Source organism: Protopterus annectens, chromosome 10.part0 (genome assembly GCF_019279795.1).
Source record: "Protopterus annectens isolate FY-2018-M chromosome 10.part0, PAN1.0, whole genome shotgun sequence".
Taxonomy (NCBI): domain Eukaryota; kingdom Metazoa; phylum Chordata; order Ceratodontiformes; family Protopteridae; genus Protopterus; species Protopterus annectens.
The window spans coordinates 34,273,159-34,287,084 of record NC_056744.1 but is presented as its reverse complement, the minus strand read 5'-3'; the positions used below and the strand labels follow the sequence as shown (position 1 = coordinate 34,287,084).

The 13,926-nt window shown below is 42.4% G+C and overlaps 1 protein-coding gene across 3 annotated transcripts in view; it reads left to right on the top strand.

The window, feature by feature from the left end:
- Positions 1–13,926, top strand: part of CANT1 (calcium activated nucleotidase 1) — an 847,030-nt gene that overhangs the window by 721,296 nt on the left and 111,808 nt on the right. The gene's annotated exons all lie outside the window — the stretch shown is intronic.

Sequence of the window (13,926 nt, the reverse complement as noted above, 5' to 3'; positions counted from 1 at the left end):
TTCACACTCCTACCCCCTTTGCAGACCAGCCATGACTCTATGGAACACAGCTCTAGCTTGCAAAGTGGATCTACAAGCTCAGTTCCTGCCAGGGAAACAAAATATTCTAATAACACCAAGGTTCCGGTCTGGCAAACAAAAATCAGCTCTTTATTTCCAAAGATACGTTAAAATCCACAAAGTATGAGCGCTTTCGTCTGCTCAAGGCAGACGACTTCAGAATATTCTATAAACAAAAATATTCTGGCAGACAGACTGAGCAGGAACCTGTCAGACCCACACAAGTGGATGCTAGACACCCAAATATTCAAGATGATTACAGAAGCCTTGGGCTGCCTGGACATAGATCTATTTGCATCCCCCCTCAACCACCAGTTACAGATTTTTTGCACAAGGACATTTCACAAACTAGCATGGAAAGTGGATGCTCTCTCATTCAGTTGGAGGAACCTCTCTGGGTATGCCTTTCTTCCACTACCTCTTCTTCCACGGGTGTTATTAAAGATCAAGCAGGACAAACCCAAGATGAATTTACTGGCCCCAAATTGGCCTCGTCAATTTTGGCACTCAACACTGATGAATCTATCCCAGGAGCCTCCTTGGATTCTACCTCAGATTCTAAATCTTTTGTCCCAACACCAGGGCCCGGTTCTGCACTCTCATATCAAAACTCTCAGCCTGGCGTATTCAGGGTCTATGATTAATCCTACCCTTCCCAAACAGGTCATGGATGTCATCTTAGAAGCCAGATGGCCTAGCACTAGAAAATCTTATGCAGGTAAATGGAAGAGATTTTGCACCTGGATGCATGCTCAGGATTCGGATCCTCTCACTCCTAATATCCCATTGATTTTACATTACCTGACAGACATGCTGCATAAGGGTTTATCCTTCTCCTCCATAAAAATACATGCCTCAGCTATCTCTGCACATTACAATACAGATCCTCCAATCTTTTCGCATCCACTTCTGAAACAATATCTCAGAGGAGCAAAGAATTTAAGGCCCCCTAGGACACCACTGCCTGGGACCTCAACTATGTTCTGGAAAAACTCACTCTGCCTCCTTTTGAGCCTGCTGCCACATCTGATATTAAGTATTTATCATGGAAGGCAGCTGTCCTACTGGCTTTGACTTCAGCCAGGAGAGTCTCGGAGTTACAAGCACTCATGTCTGTGGAGCCTTATATTATTTTTCATCAAGATAGGTTGTCTTTAAGGACTAATCCTACTTTCATGCCTAAAGTGGTTTCCAAAGTGGCTTTAAATCAAACTATTCACCTGCCAACTTTTTTCACTAATAAACAAAATAAGGGGGAAAGGATCTTGCATTCCTTGGATGTACACAGGCAACTTTGTTTTTACCTGGACAGAACCGAGGATATCAGGAAAACAGAGCAACTGTTTGTTTCTTATGCAACAAATTCCCAAGGCAAAGCTATTTCAAAACAGACCATTTCTAAATGGATTGCTCATGGAATCAGATTTTGTAACTCTCATCATGGAAAGCAAATCCCAGGAAAAATTAGGACTCACTCTACCAGAGCTGCTGCTATTTCAGCTGCCTTTCTCAGGGGAGTACCTACCAAAGATATTTTGGAAGCTGCAACTTGGAGTTCAGTGCATACTTTCTCTAAGCACTATAATCTCCCTCTTTACTCTAAGTCTAGGGCAGGCTTTGCTTCTACAGTCTTGCAGGGCCTTCTAGCCGCCCCTTCTACTCTATAACCACCACCCTTTATCTCAGCTTTGGGATTCAACCCTACAGTGATGACTGCAACAGTGAAACACGAACATAGTACAGTTGTGTACACTTACCATAATTGTAGATGTTCGAGTGTCTTCACTGTTGCAGTTTGGTTTACCCACCCTCCTGTCCCCTCTTATACTTTCATTAGTGTGGATTCCTACTTCACCCTTCTTCTGAGGTGTATTTGCTACAGGGTATGGGGTTTGTTGTATGTTACATTTTTGTTTTACTATTAGCCTTCACTTTTGGGCACCTGACATCTGGGGCAAGAAAAACTGGAGAACATGGCGTCGGCTGGCAGCTTTGTACTTCTGGCACTCTGACGTCAGGGAGCATGACTGAACAGCCGACGCCAGACCCAGACTTTGGGATTCTGGCCGACCGAGGGCTGCCTGCCGGCAGGAAGAACCCTACAGTGATGACTGCAACAGTGAAGACACTCTAACATCTACATTTGTGGTAAGTGTACACAACTGTACTTTATCAGTTTGCCATCCGTTCCCTATTGCAATATTACTAGCTTATCATTTTTTTAATGCAACTTAGGCAATTTATTCCTCAAGGGCAACAGGGACTTTATTTGTAGATGAAACAATGAAATATCAAGTTGTTTGCTAGCAGCAACCTCTTCATTAGTTACAGATTTCTTTAATGAGGAAGTATTTAAATGACTTTACTTCTTCAGAGATTGTGGATACTTACTGATACTGGTGGACTGTAGAAGTTTGAGCAGACTTTTATGATAGAAATGTTCTGAATTGGGCAGTTTTGTCGTTATTGGTGCATGCATTTTGTTTCATTGTGTACTGGAAAAATGTTCTGAATTGGGCAATTTTGTCATTATTGGTGCATGCATTTTGTTTCATTGTTTACTGGAAAAATGTTGAAAACAAATTTAAAATGCCCTCTAACAACTGTACTATATTGTACAAGGAATATAATTTAATACAATCTGGAAGGTGTATCAAAGACCACGTGTATGTTTCGTGTGCAAGGGGGCCTATGATTTGAAAACGGCCCAAAGTTAATCTTTATCTGCCACTGGCAAAATGTATTTTCTTTAAACGTAGGTTTCAATGCTGTTTCAATGACTGTGAGTTTCAAGGGCAGAGAAGTTTTAATGCTAAGTCTGTTTTCACTGTGAGATTGCATTGCTTTATTTAGCAGATGTCTTAGTGTTTGTGCTGTAAAATACCAAATAAAACTTTCAAATGAAGTCCAAATCATCGTAGAAGTAAAGCAGTATGCACATTAGTGTTTATGGTAAATGGGGTAAAATAGCCAAGTAATGGTTCATTGGAATGGCTGCAGGGGGAGGCTCCATTCGACCATGATTTTGTGAGGGGGAAGGGCGGCAAACTCAGACAGCCCCAGCTGAACTATACCTCTCAACTGTCCAGATTTTCACAGAATGAATAGATTTTTACTTCTTATTTTTGGTTTGTTCCTCATAAAATGTGTGGTTTTCTGGAAAATAATTTAGGAATTAAGTCACTAAATAATGACAGACACAGAGTTTCAGCTAAAGCAAGACCTTTTTATTCTATCAATTGTCTCAGTTTATACAACAATTTATAGTACTGTTTACATGTTCCCCCAGTATATTTGGCATTGTCCAGATTTCCTGCATTAACAGGTTGAGAGGTATGTGCAAATAAATTGCTTTATAGAATTAGGCATATCCAAACCTCTCAACTGTCCCCGAGTTTGGCTCACAGTTTTGCTTTTCCCCTAATCCCGCCGCAAAATGGCAATTTTGGAAGAAAACGTGGAGGCTTACACTTACCAAATAACTGTAATGATCAGAGTTGCAGATTACTTTTATTTCAGAAATGCATGTAGATTCTTTTATTTTGTCAGCTGCTCAAGTTAGCAATACTAATATTAAAAAAGTGTCCCTTCTTTGACAGGTTCCCAGCTGTATTGTGTGGCTATTGTATATTTTTGCATCACATTTTTGGTCCATTTTTCATAAAATTGTGTTTTTTGGCAAATTAGTGGCAAATCATTAAAGACTGAAGTTAGAAAATAATGATGTGAGTTTCAGACTTCGTACCTTTCAGAAAATTCATACTAATGCAAGACCTACTATTCTATTCTCTTTCTAAGTTTATAAGAGCAATATTTAAAAATTGTCCTTATTTTTGGGCCTTTGTCCCACTTCTGTATATGGCTCTGTCCGTATTTCTTGTTCTGAGGTTGAGAGGTATGACAAATGTGTCAGGGCCATCACAGTCGGCCAGAGACATTTCAATTTGTGACATACTTGTTGCACCCCACTCCCCCGTGTAGTTACTCTGGATGTGTCCAAGCAAGGCAAGGAGCAGTTATGCAGTGTAAATGTGCAGATTATCCCCCCATCCAAGGTAGACACAAGTGCTACTTTTATTCTGTCCTTGATTTTGCAGAATGTTCTGGTTTATGTCATATTTTTAAACTGTTGATTTATGCTTATTATTACCCAGAAAGTGCCTGTTGCTCTGTGTTTAAGTATTAATGCTTTAATGACCATCAGGTAAGCTTGTCTGAGATTGTAAGATGCAAATAAGCTTTAATAAGCATACTGTTAAAGAACTGCCAACATTGAAAGCCTTTCTGTTGTTTCCATGCAGAGAATATTTTACATAACTAGATAATGTATAAGCCTTGGGTATTGAAATGCATATGACAGTATTTGTAATAAAGGACAGGATTACATTATTTTAAGAAGCTTATTACATTTGTTGGAGACTTGCAGTCATCTTTGCAGGCTTTACCTGTAAACCAAACAGAATGCCAATCTGTCATGTGTGGTCCATTACCTGTACAGTAATCCTTGTTTGCTTTTCATTTTTAGTTTGGTCATATTTTCCCCATGAAACAAGTAGATAGTTGTCAGGCAGCAGGTCTTTTTTGGATGTTGTTATTGTTTGCCTTTTGGCTTTTCCCGGTTAGGGGTCGCCACAGCGGAACTCCGGTCCGCTAATGATTGGCAGTAGATTTTCACGAACACTGAGGTGCCAGCTCGACGTTCAACCTTTTTTGATAAGAAACATTTTTACAAGTGGGGGTATCACAGAGATTGCTGCTTTCAGCATGTTACTCAGTACTTTAATAAAGCTGAATATAAATTATAATTAGAACTGCAGTGCAAGGAGAAGAGGTTTGAGTTGAGTGCTGCTTGATGTCCTTCAAGGATGCATCTGCAGTCCTAACATATGGGTTGTCCTGCCTCAGGCAGCCATTCGGTCGGCCGGATTCCAAAGTCTGGGTCTGGCCTCGGCTGATGTCGCACTTCACCCGACGTCATAGCTGCTGTGAATTTGGTATAAAGGCATCAGCCGACGCCATTTTCCCCAGTCTTTCTTGCCGCGCGGTGCCCGAAGCAGAAGCTGTTCACAAGTGCCGGTCGGTCAGATCCAGAGATTTCTACTACCGAAGACTTCTAAAAAGCTAAGTACCCCATTGGGGACTCTTTCTTGCCTCAGCCGATGTCAGAAAAAGTAAATAATTGTTTAACTTGTGGGAAACAAATACCTCATAAGGATTTCCACTCTTACTGCCTTCCTTGCTTAGGCCCAGACCACGACGTATCAGCTTGTCTAGCCTGTGCTTCCTTCAACCGACGTACACTTAGATGTCGGTCGGAGTTTGCGGAGGAGTTTTTTGGTCCCGCTTTTGCTTACAAAATGCCGTCGGAGACTCTGACTTCACAATTAGCTAAAAAGCGTAAGGAAAAGGACCGACATTCGCGGTCCGCGGTTTCGGCCGAAACACCGGTTAAGCCAACCGCGAGTGTCTCGGTTTCGGCTGAAACCGAGTCCTCTGTTCTTCCTTCGGCCGAAAGTTTACCTCCGACAGCCGAGGCTTCACACAGCATGGCTGAATCTGCTACTGAAATTACTCCTGCTGTAGCAGGCACCCAGGATTTATCAGATACTATTCCATTAGACATATCCACTCCTGCACGTGGAGCTGCTAGGCCCCCTGCATCTATGTCTATCAAGGCTTTTTCTAGGGCTAAAGCAGCTAAATCTTCTAAGGCCTTGCCTGCTAAAGCCCCACACAGGCCTACCTCTAGTTCCCAAATGCTCAGCCTGGATGAGGATCTCATTTCTTTGATCAGGGGATCCCAACCTCACCCAGACAGGGCCTCTCAACCCCCTCCAGAGAAGAGGCCTAGAGCAGAGCCCCCCGAACCAGTTTCTACTGACTACTCCTCGGATGAGTCAGAACACTCAAATCCTCCAGAAGGCCCTTATTCTCCATATGAGGATTCTGATGCAGAAGACTCCATTCCTTCTGCCTCTCCTCCTGAGGAATTTTCTTTTGGGGAAACCTTACATGCTATGAGAGAGCAATTTCAATGGCAGGGCCAGGATTTTTCAGATTCAAGGAAAAGGCTAAGGACCTTTTTACATTTACCACAGCATAGGCCTTTAGCCATTCCGCCAGTACTAACAGTTGTGGATGATGCATTTAATGATGCCTGTACTGCTCCTGACTCTCTTCCCCCGGCCCCTGCTAAACCCGACAGATATTACAGGGTCCCGGGCACACACTTTCACTTGTATAAGGCTCCTATTGCAGACCCTGAAACCATTTCACAGGGCCCCAAAGCTGTAGCAGCTGCCTCTGCCAAAAAACCCCTCCCCTCTGAAAGAGAATCTAGAGCATTAGAGAGATGGGGTAAAAAAGTTTATACTTCTGCTACTCTTTCGGCTAGGGCCTTAAACTGTCAATTCCACATGATTCAGTATCAGGAATTTTTGTTAGACCAGCTAAATAAAAAAACTGTCCTCTCCTGAACCGATAGACCGTAAGTCCCTTCAGGATTTGGTACATAACACTCAGCAGGTCAGTAATCATTCCTTAAAATGCGGCTATGATGCACTGGAGGCTTCCTTTAGATCAGCTATGACTGGAACAGTGATCAGAAGGCATGCATGGTTAAAAGAGCAATCCTTACCAGACCATGTAAAGTCAAAGCTCCTAGATGCTCCCATGGAGAAACAAAGTTTGTTTGGCTCCCCTGCACAGCAAGTGCTAAAGAAGGTGGAAGAAAAAGCAAAATCTGTCCAAACAGTCAAGGATTTCTTACAGGTCCAACCTCCGAGGTTTAGTAGAAATTGGCCTTCGAAGACATGGTCCTTTCCAGACACCTCCAGAGCACAGAGAGGCAGAAATAGGCGCCCAAGAGGCAGAGGTCAATCCAGAGGTGCCTACAGGGGACGTCAGTGGCAGCCTAACAACCAGAGAAGTACTGCCACAGATCCAGCTACTACCATTTCCACAGGACAGACACAATGACTTGGCTCTGATACTGCCTACCAGGGAACAACTGGAAGCACCCTTAGGCGGAAAGCTAGCCTTATTTTCCGTAAACTGGCATTACATTACAGGAGACAAATGGATTTTACAGACAATAGACAAAGGCTACAGGTTTCACTTCCACACTCTACCAAAAAAGAGAGGAATTCCAAACCTTCCACCAAACCAAAAAACAAACGCTCTAGAACAAATCAACCACTTACTAAGGATGAGAGCTATAGAAAAGGTGCCACCTATGGAACAAGGACAAGGATTTTACTCCAGACTTTTACTGGTACCAAGAAAAGAAAACCAATGGAGACCTATTCTCGACCTGTCCGCTCTGAACACATATCTCATTGTTCCAAAATTCAAAATGCTGACCCTACAGCAGCTTCTTCCCATGCTGGGCAAGGAGTCTTGGCTGGTGACTCTAGATCTCAAGGAGGCATACCTGCACGTACCTATCCGACCAGATTGCAGAAGATACCTCAGATTTCTTGCAGGATCAAAGCATTATCAATTCTCAGCATTGCCCTTTGGCTTATCTACTGCACCCAGAGTATTCACGAAATGCCTGGCATCAGTAATTGCTCATTGCAGGCTTCAGGGAATTCAGATTTATCCATACCTGGACGACTGCCTAATACAAGCGGACAACAAGACCAAAGTAACACAAGATTTGGAAAAGGTTATACAACTACTGCAAGCCCTGGGATACACAGTCAACATGAAAAAGTCAAGGCTGGCACCATCCCAAAGGATAACATTCTTGGGTGCAGAACTGGACACTTCAAATCAGATGGCATTTCTCACATCAGAAAAGCAAAAGCAACTACCACTCTATTTCAGGGCATTAACAACACAGAACCAGCTTACAGCAAGGAAAGTCCTGCAAGCCCTGGGTTACATGGCATCCTGCATAATATTGATTCCACATGCCAGGCTGCATATGAGGAAGTTGCAATGGTACCTAAGGAATATATGGTCTCAACACAAGCACAGCCTAGAAGCCCAGATTCCAATAATCCCATGCCTGAAGCAAGAATTCCTGTGGTGGGCTCAGGCCTGTCACTTGAACAGAGGACTGCCTTTCCACAAACCTCACCCAAGCCAGACTATCACCACGGACGCCTCGGACCTAGGCTGGGGGGCACACATGGTGGACAAGTGTATACAAGGCCTATGGACAGAAGACCAGCTGAACCTACACATAAATCAAAAAGAGATGCTGGCAGTGAAACAGGCAATTCAGACATTCAGACCGTTTCTTCAACAGGGTCATTTGCTGATAAGGACGGACAACACCACAGTCATGTGGTACATCAACAAACAAGGAGGAACACACTCATACCCTCTATGCCGGATGGCAGTGGACCTGTGGAATGTAGCCCTGAACCTCAACATTCAGCTCCAGGCCATTTTTGTGCCAGGAAAAGAAAATATACTAGCAGACACCTTAAGCAGAACTACCACGGATGCCCATGAATGGATGCTGCATCCAGACATCTTCAAATCCATTACAAGGAAATGGGGACTACCAGAAATAGACCTGTTCGCATCCCCACACAACCACCAATTGAGGAAATTCTGCACAAGGGCATACCACCCACTTGCTTGGAAGGTGGACTCCCTCTCCTTCAGTTGGGAAAACCTGACAGCATATGCATTTCCACCTCTTCCTTTGATGCACAAAGTGCTACTGAAGATCAAAGAAGATCGCCCAAGGATCATCCTGATAGCTCCAGACTGGCCGAGGCAGCATTGGTACCTGCTACTGAGAAGTATGTCTCGGACACACGCATGGCCTCTACCTCTAGTTCCTTTACTGCTAACACAGAACAACTTCAATATCCTACATCCAAACTTGAAAACACTGCAACTAGCTGCTTGGAATATTACATAAAACAAAATAACCCAGATTTATCCCAGAGGGTTAAAGACATTATCCTGGAGGCTCGCAGACCCTCCACAAGGAAGACTTATTCAGCCAAATGGAAAAGATACCTCATTTGGAGTGCAGCAAAAGGAGAAAATGTATCATTAGCAAACATAGCTAACATCCTGGAATATTTAGCAGAACTTTTCCACAATGGCCTGTCTTACTCCTCCATTAAGATTCATGCATCAGCAATTTCAGCAGAATACAACATGGATCCTCCAGTCTTCTCTCATCCTCTACTCAGGCTGTTTCTGAGAGGAATTAAAAATGTAAAGCCTCCAAGGAAGCCACCTTTGCCTACATGGGACCTTAACTTTGTGCTGGAAAAGTTAACACTTCCCCTTTCGAGCCAGCAGCAACAGCAGAATTACAGTTCTTATCTTGGAAAACTGCTTTCCTGCTTGCAATCACTTCAGCAAGAAGGGTTTCTGAATTACAGGCATTAATGGCAATACAGCCCTTCCTTATCTTCCATCAGCATAGAGTGTCCTTGAGAACTAACCCTACTTTTATGCCAAAGGTGGTCTCCAGGGTATCATTGAACCAAGCAATCCACCTACCAACATTCTTCCCCAACCCACAGAACAGGGGGGAAAGGCTACTACATACCTTGGATGTGCACAGGCAATTGCGCTACTATCTGGACAGAACCAAGAACAATAGAAAAACTGACCAGCTTCTGGTAGCATATGCAACAGGAATGGAAGGAAAAGCAATTTCAAAACAGACGATCTCAAAATGGATAGGAAATTGCATTAGATTTTGTTACTCTTTTCATGGAAAGACAACTCCAGAAAACATCAGACCTCACTCCACAAGAGCTACAGCCACTACTACAGCTTTCTTACAAGGAGTGGCTACCAAAGACATTTTAGAGGCTGCTACTTGGAGCTCCGTGCATACATTTGCCAAGCATTATAATCTACCTTTATACTCCAGATCCCGAGCAGGTTTTGCAACTGCTGTTTTACAAGGGATCTTAACTACACCATAATCATCTTAGTGCCTCCTCCCCCAGTTTGGCTATGGTATTCTACCCATATGTTAGGACTGCAGATGCATCCTTGAAGGACATAGTACAGTTTTGTACCTACCATAAATGTAGATGTCCGAGAGGTATGCATCTGCAGTCAGGATTACCCACCCTCCTTCCCCTCTGTGGTACTCCCAGGGTATTTGCCCATCTTGTAGCTAGCTGGGGGAATCTATTATGGTGTATTTGTTTGTATATATGTATATACATGTTTATTTTTGTTTGCTCTCTACTGTTTGGAATCATTTGCATTTATCAAAATTTAGCCCTTACTAGAGGGCACCTGGCATCTGGGGCAAGAAACACTGAGGAAAATTGTGTCGGCTGATGCCTTTATACCCAATTCACAGCAGCTATGACGTCGGGTGAAGTGCGACATCAGCCGAGGCCAGACCCAGACTTTGGAATCCGGCCGACCGAAGGGCTGCCTGAGGCAGGACAACCCATATGTTAGGACTGCAGATGCATACCTCTCGGACATCTACATTTATGGTAGGTACAAAACTGTACTTTTTTCTTATACTTGATTTTATCGACTGGCATTCCAGTAATGTATATAAAAAGTAATTTATTTTTTCATGTCTCACAACCTTTTTGTTTCCATCTAGATATTAAGTAAGCTGTCATGCAGCTAATGCACCGAAATATTTTTTTCTTCTACACTTCGTTTTGTCTTGATTGGACTCTCATAAAGATGGTTTGGCACCCAGGGCAGCGTATTTAATTAAAGTTACAGTTTTTGTGGTTTTGAGCACAGCCCCTCCCCTTTCTCGATGGCCAATCCCCTTCCCATTGACCTCACCCATTCACCTGTCTCCTGCAGCCCCCCTTTGATTTGAAGTCACCAGCCGCCACTGTGAGCTATGATAGAGAATTTTGAATTGCCTAGACATGGTAAGGCCTTGCTGTGTCTAATAATGGTGGCTGCCAAAAAAGCAATTAGTAGAAAATGGGAATCAAAATCTAAACGAACTATACTGGAAGTAGTGAATATAGTAATAGAGGTAAAACAACTGGAATTTAGATCTTTAGAAAAGGGTAGGAACAAACTACATAAGAAAAAATAGGAATTGTGGGAACAATGCATATAAGGGAGGAATGAGGTCTAAAAGGCAGCAGGACTTAAATGAGCTAGGTAATGTTTAAGTGAGAAAGATTGGGTAGATTATAAGTGATATATAATGTTTACAACTGAGAGTATGTCAGTATGGATTGTGATGTAAAATGCTTGCCACTAGGATTGTGTCGGTGTGGTTTGTTTTCATTTATATAAATGTATGATTGGCTGTGTAGTAAGTGATGGTTTAATAAAGATGTGTCTTGTTTAAAAAAAAATATTCAGTTCTTGCTTATGTAATATTGCTTAGGTTGTATAATATAGAACAATATATGTGAAGTATAGTGTTTATGTTAATATATATAGTTTGATAACTTTTATATTTATTTATGTATTTATTTGCAGTTTGTTAACTGGGAAAGTCCATTGCAAGTCCATATATAAATGTTAATTTGCCTATGTCACAAGTGATAATTCAGTAAAGGTGTTTGGGAAAAAAAAGCATAACCCAGCAATGTTCTGAGCTGATTGTGAACAATGTTACCCACACTTAGGCTGAAGTTATAGCAAACTTACTGCCGATAAATTTAGCTCTAACTTTACCCTTCTTTCCACTCCATCTTTCCCTCAAGATATACTTGAAACTGGCTTGCCTCCAGCTGTCACGAAAGACTTAAGTCCTGAAAGTGCTATCAAAAGCTAAAGCTACTGCACCAATATGTCCTAACAATATCCATAGATGCATCTTAAATAATATGAAGCATGATTAAGTCACACCCCTATCAACACTGTTCAGTACCAGCCTCCATACAGGTTTTGTCCCAAGTAAATGGAGAACAGCTAGAGTCATCCCCCTGCATAAGGCAGAACCTTCCACAGTGCAAGCTAATTACAGATCCTTAATTCTGACCAGCCTTGTATGCAAAGCCATGGAAAGACTTATTGTAGAGCTAATCAGTCAGGACAAAGGGAATCTCCAAACACTTGACCCATCACAGTTGGATTCTTGAAGGGCAGATCATGCTTACTCAGTCTTGGGGATTTTTTTTGAAAAGGTCACCAGAGCAAATGATGAAGACAAAATGCTACATACCGCATTCCTTAACCTCGCCAAAGCTTTTGACACAATTCCCAACTCGGGCAGAGTAGAAACGCTAAATAAACTGGGAATAAACCCCTATGTCACCCACTGAATTGCAAACTGGCTTACAGATAGGATGCAGGAAATCAAAATATAGGTGATCTCCACAAAGAAACCATTCATCAGTGGAGTCCTTCAGGGTTCTCTGGTGGGAACCTGTCCTGTTTAGCATCTACTTTTCTGAAGTTAAAGCAAATGCCAAAGGGTTCTGGCTGCCTAGGCTTGCAAACGAATGCGAGCTAGGAGCGGTCATTGAGTCTCCTCATGACTTTGCCATCCTGCAGGAAGGTTTGTCCCAAATAAATAACTGGTGCCAAAGTCATGGACTGAAACTAATTGCCCAAAAATGCAGTATTGTATCCTTTGGGAAGTCATCTATCCCAGGGAACTAGCACATTAAAATTATGCCCCTGAGAGTTGACCCACTTGTTTAGGATTTGGGTACTTGTGTGGACAGTGACGTAACTTTTGACAAACATTCATTTGTTATTGTAAGAAGGTACTTCTATATTGCACAGCTTATAAACAAAGGGTTTGCATCTAGATGTAGGGATGACATTGTCCCACTGTACACAGCTCTCATTAGACCAGTCATTGAATACAATTCCATACACATGCAACAACTGGAATGACCACAGAGATACCTTACTAAAAGGATACAAGGTCTAAACAAATCTTACATGGACAGATTCAAAGCTCTCTCACTATACTCTGTATCCTACAGACTGCTAAGAAGTGACCAGTGTTTGGCATTCAAGATATCCTCTGACTCCATACTGATGGATTTACTGCATATCACCAAGTAAATTGTATCACAAATGTTCAGTCAAGGGATCTAAACATCTTCTGCAATATCAACAGAGCAGTTTGGAGGGAAAAGTATATCTCAGAGGATACCACTGATCTTGAACAGACTCCCCATCCACATAAAACAAAATTAATCCCTGTCCATATTCCAGCACAAATTTGGTCTGTGGATGGGAAACATAAAATTTAGCCCAGGACTTCCCCTGTACTACTAATGAACATACGCAGCTCCTAAATGCTTTATCCCATGCATATGTCCCCTGAAATTATCTAAGCCGCGGTGGTGCAGCGGTAACGTTGTCACCTCACAGCAAGAGGTACTCCCACTCGATTCTCTACTGGAGCGCCTTCTGTGTGGAGTCTGCATGTCCTCCCCACGGTCGAGTGGCTTTTGAAAGACATGCGTAAATGTGCGTGCCGTCATTATAGGTTGGGTGTCAGGCTGGCAACTTGACACCATAAAAATCTGCTGCCAATCATTAGCGGACCGGAGTTCCACTGTGACGGCCGCTAACTGGGAAAAGTCGAAAGAAGAAGACATAGTTATCGACAATGGGATGGGTAAGGCCAGTCTCTAACCAAATGGGCTAGGTTAATTCGAGCAGAAAAAAGGAAATTGGCTAGGCTTAAGATGGCCCTCAATGGCAGCTAGCCTAGTACTGATGAACCAGTGAAGCTAAATCCCTACTGAAAAATAATTATTTCTTTAGTTACAGCCATTTGATTGGCCAGCATTTCTGTCAAAATATTCTGTAGAAAATGTTTAAATTCTTTCAAATTGTTACATTTCCCCAAAAAAATTATTCCCAAGTACTACTTTCTTTAACATCAATCGTGCCAGTATTTGTGATCTACCCTAGGAAAGATCCTCTGAAATCTACTTTGACTTTAAATACCTATGCAAACAT